Source organism: Myotis daubentonii, chromosome 8 (assembly GCF_963259705.1).
Source record: "Myotis daubentonii chromosome 8, mMyoDau2.1, whole genome shotgun sequence".
Lineage (NCBI taxonomy): Eukaryota > Metazoa > Chordata > Mammalia > Chiroptera > Vespertilionidae > Myotis > Myotis daubentonii.
The window spans coordinates 66,779,652-66,786,537 of NC_081847.1; the positions used below are offsets into that span (position 1 = coordinate 66,779,652).

Genomic DNA, 6,886 nt, shown 5'->3' on the forward strand with positions numbered 1-6,886 from the left:
GGCATTTGCAAACTTGAGTTCATTAATGACATAAAAATTGGGAGATTAAACATACAAATCAACATTTTCAACATAGAAGTTATATGTTCTTTGAAGGTACAATAGAATTTTCCCATAAAACCTTCTGAACGAACCTGGTGCCTTTTTAAAATTTTTTTTTATTCCTTTCTTTTTCCCTTGCCTCTTCTTGAATCAATGTTGGTGTATTAGTCACAGTTCCTGGTTATAGACCACTACTGGCTAACTAAGGCAGAAAACTGTATACCACAGGGTTTAGAGAGCCTCCTGAATTCCTGGGAGGGAGAGGGACATAGACAAGAGTGAGGAGTAATCCCCAACCGAAGAGACTGTCCTAGCAGAACCCCAGCTGCTTCTGACCCCCCATCCCCAGGCACAGCTGTCCCAGTAGAACCAATACCTTTGCCCCAAGAGCAGGTCTCTCTGCTGGAGCCAGCTCCCCAGCCCTCGCTCTCACCTCTGGAGTCCTGCCTTGGCACATCTGCTTGGCTGGGCCCAGGTCACATGCTCAACTCTAGCTGTAAGGAAATTCGGGAAAGGTAGTTTTCAGCTTTCTTACTTCTGGTGGAGAGAGGCACTTCCAAGGGTTTGGGTGGAAGTGAGATGAGCCAAGTTGCAGCACTTGCCATTTTGTTTTTGTTCTTTCCTAAAAATTGTTCATTTTACTTTGGACTGTCAAATTTATGGGCAAAATTTGTATCTCTTTATAATGTAACATATCTGTGTATGTGTAATGCCCCTTCTTCATTTTTATGATTACTGATGTGTTTTCTTGATCAGACTCGCTAGTTTTGTCTAGCTTATCCATTTTTTCGAAGAATTATTTTTCATTTTGATAGCTTTAGTCTATTATTATTTTATTCTATTTCATTAATTTCTACTCCTTTTCTTTATTAATTTTTTTTTCTGTCTGCTATCTTTAGATTTATTTTGATGTTCATTTCCAAGCTTATTGAGGAAGTGCTTAGTCCCCTTATCTTTTCATCTTGCCTCTTTTTTAATGACTGCATTTAGAGCTATTCATTTTCCTCTAAATACACATGTCTTGGGAGGTATCCTGTGGGGTTTATATGCAGTGCCTTTAGTGCTGTTCATTTCTAAATAGGCAGTAATTCAGTTTGGATTTATTGTTTAATTCATGCTATTTAGGCTTGTTTTCAAATTTCCAAGCAGATAGATTTGGGGATGCTAGCCTCTTGTTAATTTCCAGTTTTATCTGCATTGTGTTTGGAAATATGTCTGGCAGATCTTTTTAATTTTGAAAAAAATTTTAAAAAGCAAAGACAATATAAAAATATATTATCCCTTGTAAAAGAGTCAATTAATACAGAATCTTACAGACTCAAACATCTAAAAAGGTGTCCCTTTGTAAATACTCTTTTCTCTCCAACTTCATTCTCCTACTTACAGTTAACATCTACAAATAATTTGGAGTATTACTTTTCAGTCCTGTTTTTAAAATTTACATATCTAATCCAATGAAATAGAAACATGCAAATTGACCATACCTTCACTACACCCCCAAGCCGTGCCCACCAGCCAATCAGAGCGACTAGATGCAAATTAACGCAACCAAGATAGCGGCCGGTAGCCACGGAGCTGGAGCAAGCAGGAGGCTTGGTTGCCCCGGCAATTGAGGAAGCCAAGCTTCCCGCCTGCCCTGGCCGGCTGTGGCCTCCACTAAAGGCAACAAAGTTTCAATTATAGAAGATAAATAAATCCCAGATACCTGCTTCCAGCCAGCCTCCACTGGAAGCTTGGGTGGCTGGGGGCTGTGGCCAGCCTGCAAACAGCCATCAGCCCCTCACCCAGGCTGGTCAGGCACCCTAGGGGGGACCCCCACCCTGAAGGGGCTGTGGCCAGCCTGCAAACAGCCACCAGCCCCTCACCCAGGCTGGCCAGGCACCCTAGGGGGGACCCCCACCTGAAGGGGCTGTGGCCAGCCTGCAAACAGCCATCAGCCCCTCACCCAGGCTGGCCAGGCACCCTAGGGGGGACCCCCACCTGAAGGGGCTGTGGCTAGCCTACAAACAGCCATCAGCCCCTCACCAGGCTGGCCACACTCTCATGTGGTGAGGGTCCCCGCTGGGGGGCTTGGCAGCCTGAAAACAGCCATCAGCCCCTCACCCAGGCTGGCCAAGTGGACATCCCCCGAGGGCTCCTGGGCTGCCAGAGGGATGTCTGACTGCCAGCTTAGGCCCGATCCCCTGGGGAGCAGGCCTAAGCCAGCAGGTGGACATCCCACGAGGGGTCCCAGACTGCGAGAGGGCACAGGCCGGGCTGAGGGACCCACCTGAGTGCACAAATTTTTGTGCACCAGGCGTCTAGTCTATATAATAAAAGCCTAAGTGACCATTATGGCAGAACCGCCAGAATGACTGGTCACTATGATGCACACTGACCACAAGGGGGCAGACGCTCAATGCAGGAGCTGCTCCCTGGTGGTCAGTGCACTCCCACAGGGGAAGCACCTCTCAGCCAGAAGCCGGGCTCACAGCTGGCGAGTACAGCAGCGGTGGCGGGAGCCTCTCCCTCCCCCGCCGCAATGCTGAAGAGCAGTGAGCAGGCGGGTGGTAAGGAGCAAGGGGTCCTGGATTGTGAGAGGGTGCAGGCCAGGCTGAGGGAGACCCCCCCCCCCCGCCCAGTGCACAAATTTTGTGCACCAGGCCTCTAGTATATTTATATAAGCATTCCAGGAGTTAAAAAAAAAATACTTCTACTTTAACATGTGTCTTGAAGAACTCTCAGTTCATTTTTTGTTACTTTCAGCCATTTCTGTTTCCAAGTACATGAATTTTTGTTTTCAAATAAATGTACCTAGCTCATAAATTTTGATATATCATGTTCTCATTGATGTTCATTTTAAAGATTTTTTTATTTGTTTTGATTTATCTTTTAACTCAATAGTTGTTTATAAAAGAATGTTTTTAAAATGTTTTCCAGTTGTATACTAGTATATAGGTTTAAAAGCACCAAGGAAGATGGAAAATGACATCTCTTTCTAAGAGAACGAGGCAGGGATGTTTTAAAAGTAGAAATATATAAACCCATATTGTTACCAGAACCCCTGTGTTTTCCCTTGGGTCCACCTGCCTTTGCTCACTGGCCCAAAGAAATGCACAAATGGAGTTTGCACTATAGAAAGAGAAAGTTTAAAATTGAATTGGCCAATATGGAGATGGGGAGCTTTTGCTCTAAATGAACTTACTCCCCAGTGGCATGTAGGTTACAGATTATATAGGGCAAAATCTCAAGACACTGGAGGTTAGGAGTTGGGGGATGTGCTGGAAGCTGATTGGTCGAAGGTGAGGTAAGGGTAATAAATCATTTCTTCAGGTCTTGAGGACAGCTCTGAGGTCTGTTCCAGCATGCCTTTGTTCAGTCTCATGGGAAAGTAGCATGGAGGGGGAGAGGGGGGGCGCATTCCAATTTAGGGATCAGGAATTGAATGATAACTTAGGTCAAAAGATGCTTTAGCCTGCCAGAGGTCTGGATCATGTGACCATTAGTCAGGTCCAGGCTACTCTCTTCTGCTGCCTCAGGGGTTGCTGATTATAGGGGGTGGGGATAAGCTTCCAGCACATCCTCCAACCCCTAACCCCAGTGTCTGAGGGGTAAAGAGGAGAAATGATTCTAAAGCTTTGTTTTAAAACTAAATTTAGTGCTCACTTTGACAGCACATATACTAAAATTGGAATGATACAGAGAAGATTAGCATGGCCCCTGCACAAGGATGACACGGGAATTTTTGAAGCATTCCATATTTTTTAAAGAAAAAAAACAAAAACAAAGAAAAACTAAATTTAATAAAAATCCTAAGGACCCTCCATTTCCATATCACAATTTAAAATTTTCCAAAAACTGATATAACATATTAATAAATTATAGCCATAATATAAACATATTAATAAATTGCAGCCATCATATAATATAAGCCATAATATAGCCAAAGATTTACAGTTCATGATCAAATAGGGTGTAATTTAGTAGTTAACATTATGAATGTAATTGTAACTAGAGGCCCAATGCACGAAATTCATGCAAGGGTCTTGGCCCCAGCCCCCGCCCACCACCACTGCAGCCGAGGGCCTCTGCCACCTCCGCCTTGCCCCCCACCTGCTGTGGCTTTGTCCGGAAGGACATCTGGTCTAATTAGCATATTACCCTTTTATTATTATAGACCGTAGGCCCAGTGAACAAAATTCGTACATGGGGGGGGGGGGGGTCCCTCAGCCCAGCCTGCACCCTCTCCAATCCGGGACATCCCTCTCACAATCCGGGACCACTGGCTCCTAACTGCTCATCTGCCTGCCTGCCTGATCACACCTAACCACTCTGCTTATCGGCCTGATTGCCCCTAACCCCTCTGCCTGCCTACCTGATCACCCCTAACCACTTTTCCTGCCTGCCTGATCACCCCTAACCTCTCTGCCTGCCTGCCTGATCGCCCCTAACCACCTCTGCCTGCCTGCCTGATCACCCCTAACTGCTCTCCCCTGACAGCCTGATCACCCCTAACCACCTCTGCCTCGGCCCCCACCACTGCGGCTTTGGCCAGAAGGACGTCCGGAAAATGTCCCGTCTATCTGGTCTAATTAGCATATTACCCTTTTATTAGTATAGACTAGAGGCCCGGTGCACAAAAATTTGTGCACTGGCGGGGGGGAGGGGGTCCCTCAGCCCAGCTTGCCCCTATCACATACTGGGAGCCCTAGGGGATGTCCTACTACCTGCTCCCTGCTCCCCTTGGGGAGTGGGCCTAAGCCACAGTCTGGCCTCCCTTTGTGGGAGTCAACCAGGCTGATCAGGGGAAGGCCGCAGCCCCATCACCGCACTGTTGCAGCCACTGCCAGTCAGGGCAGCCACCAAGATGTTTTCATCAACACGGACTCCAGTCCCTTTACCATGAAAAAATCCATCCATCCATCCTTCCATCTTCCTTCCTTCCTTCCTTCCTTCTCCTCACCTGAGGATATGTTTCCATTGATTTTTAGAGAATGTGGAGGGGAAAGGGAAAGACAGAGAGAAACATCAAAGTGAGAGGAACACTTTGATTGGTTGCCTCCTGCATGAGCCCTGACCTGGGCCCGGGCCAGGGAGGAACCTGCAACCTAGGTACATGCCCTTGGTCAGAATTGAACCCAGAATCTGTGTTGGGCAGGCCGAGGTATTACCCACTGAGCCAAACCAGCTAGGGCAGGATATGACATTTCTTAACCCTCCAGCAGCAGACCTTCCTTTTTTTCTCCAGGAGTGTCGTAAAAAAACCCTAGATCACCTATTTGGACTCTCATTACCCAAGTTACTAAGAATATTACCAGTGACCACAGGGAGCTTAGCCAATCAGCAGTCAGAAAAGGTGTTTCCTCTGTAGTTCACACCAATTGCCAGTATGGCCCCTGCCGGGCCTAAAGCCTCTGGCGAGTCATTAGCCCTGGGCCGGGTCACCCCCAGCCCCCCACCGCTGCCACCATCAACGATTGCTGGCTGGCTACTCCTTGGCCCAAGCTTAAAGCCTCAGGCTGAGGTTTTAGGCCTGGGCCGGGGCACCCCCAGCTCCCCACAGCAGCTGCCACCGCCATCAAGGATCGCTGGCTGGCTCCGCCCTGATTTCCCGCCGCTGCAGCCATCAATGATCCCTGGCTGGCTCCTCCCCGGCCCAAGCCTAAAGCCTCTGGTTGAGGTGTTGGGCCTGGGCCTGGGCCGGCGCCCCCCGCCCCCCCAGCTCCCTGCCGCTGATCGCTGGCTGGCTCACCCCTGGCCCCGGCCTAAAGCCTCAGGCCGAGGCTTTAGACCTGGACCGGGGCACTCCCAGCTCCCCGCCACCAATCACTGACTGGCTCCGACCCGGTTCCCTGCCAAAGTCGCCATGAGGATCCCTTGCTGGCTCCGTCACGGTCCAAGCCTAAAGCCTCTGGCTGAGGTGTTAGGCCTGGGCCGGGGACCCTCCCCCCATGCCCCCCACCTTTGCTGCCATCAACGATCGCTGGCTGGCTCCTCCCCGGCCCAAGCCTAAAGCCTCTGGCTGAGGTGTTAGGCCTGGGCCGGAACTCCCCCCCACCATGCTCCCCGCCATCAAGATTGCTGGCTGGCTCCTCCCTGGCCCAGGCCTAACGCCTCAAGCTGAGGCGTTAGGCCTGGACCTGGGCACCCCCAGCTCCCCACCGCCACCTCTGCCATCAATGATCTGGCTGGCTCCGCCCTGGCCCTGGCCTAAAGCCTCAGGCCGAGGGTTTAGGCCTGGGCTGAGGCACCCCCAGCTCCCTGCAGCCGCCTCGGCCATCAAGGATCGCTGGTTCATGATTGCTGGCTGGCTCCTCCCCGGCCCAAGCCTAAAGCCTCAGGCTGAGGCTTTAGGCCTGGATCTGGGCACCACCAGCTCCCCGCCGCCAATCGCTGGCTGGCTCCGCCCCGTTCCCGCCAAAGCCGCCATAAACTATCACTGGCTGGCTCCGCCCCAGTCCAAGCCTAAAGCTTCTGGCTGAGGTGTTAGGCCTGGGCCGGACCCTCCCTATGCTCCCCGCCATCAACAATCGCTGGCTGGCTCCTCCCCGGCCCAAGCCTAAAGCCTCTGGCCAAGGCTTTAGGCCTGGACTGGGGCACCCCCAGCAACCCGCCGCCACGGATTGCTGGCTGGCTCCGTCCTGGTTCCCCGCTGCAACTGCCATCAAGGATCCCTGGCTGGCTGGACCGGCCCAAGCCTAAAGCCTCCGTCAGAGGGGCTTTAGGCTTGGGCCTGAGCACCCCCAGCTTCCTGCCGCTGCTGCCATCAAGCATAGCTGGCTGGCTCTGCCTGGTTCCCCTCCGCTGCCGCCATCAATGATTGCTGGTTGGCTCAGCCCAGGCCCCAGCCTAAAGCCTCAGTCTG

At 50.8% G+C, this 6,886-nt stretch overlaps 1 non-coding gene across 1 annotated transcript; it reads left to right on the forward strand.

The window, feature by feature from the left end:
- Positions 1 to 3,679: 3,679 nt before the first annotated feature.
- LOC132240441 (U6 spliceosomal RNA) lies at positions 3,680 to 3,786 on the forward strand. The gene has a single exon (XR_009454331.1). It is a non-coding gene; the product is annotated as a U6 spliceosomal RNA (small nuclear RNA).
- The last annotated feature ends 3,100 nt before the right edge of the window (positions 3,787 to 6,886 follow it).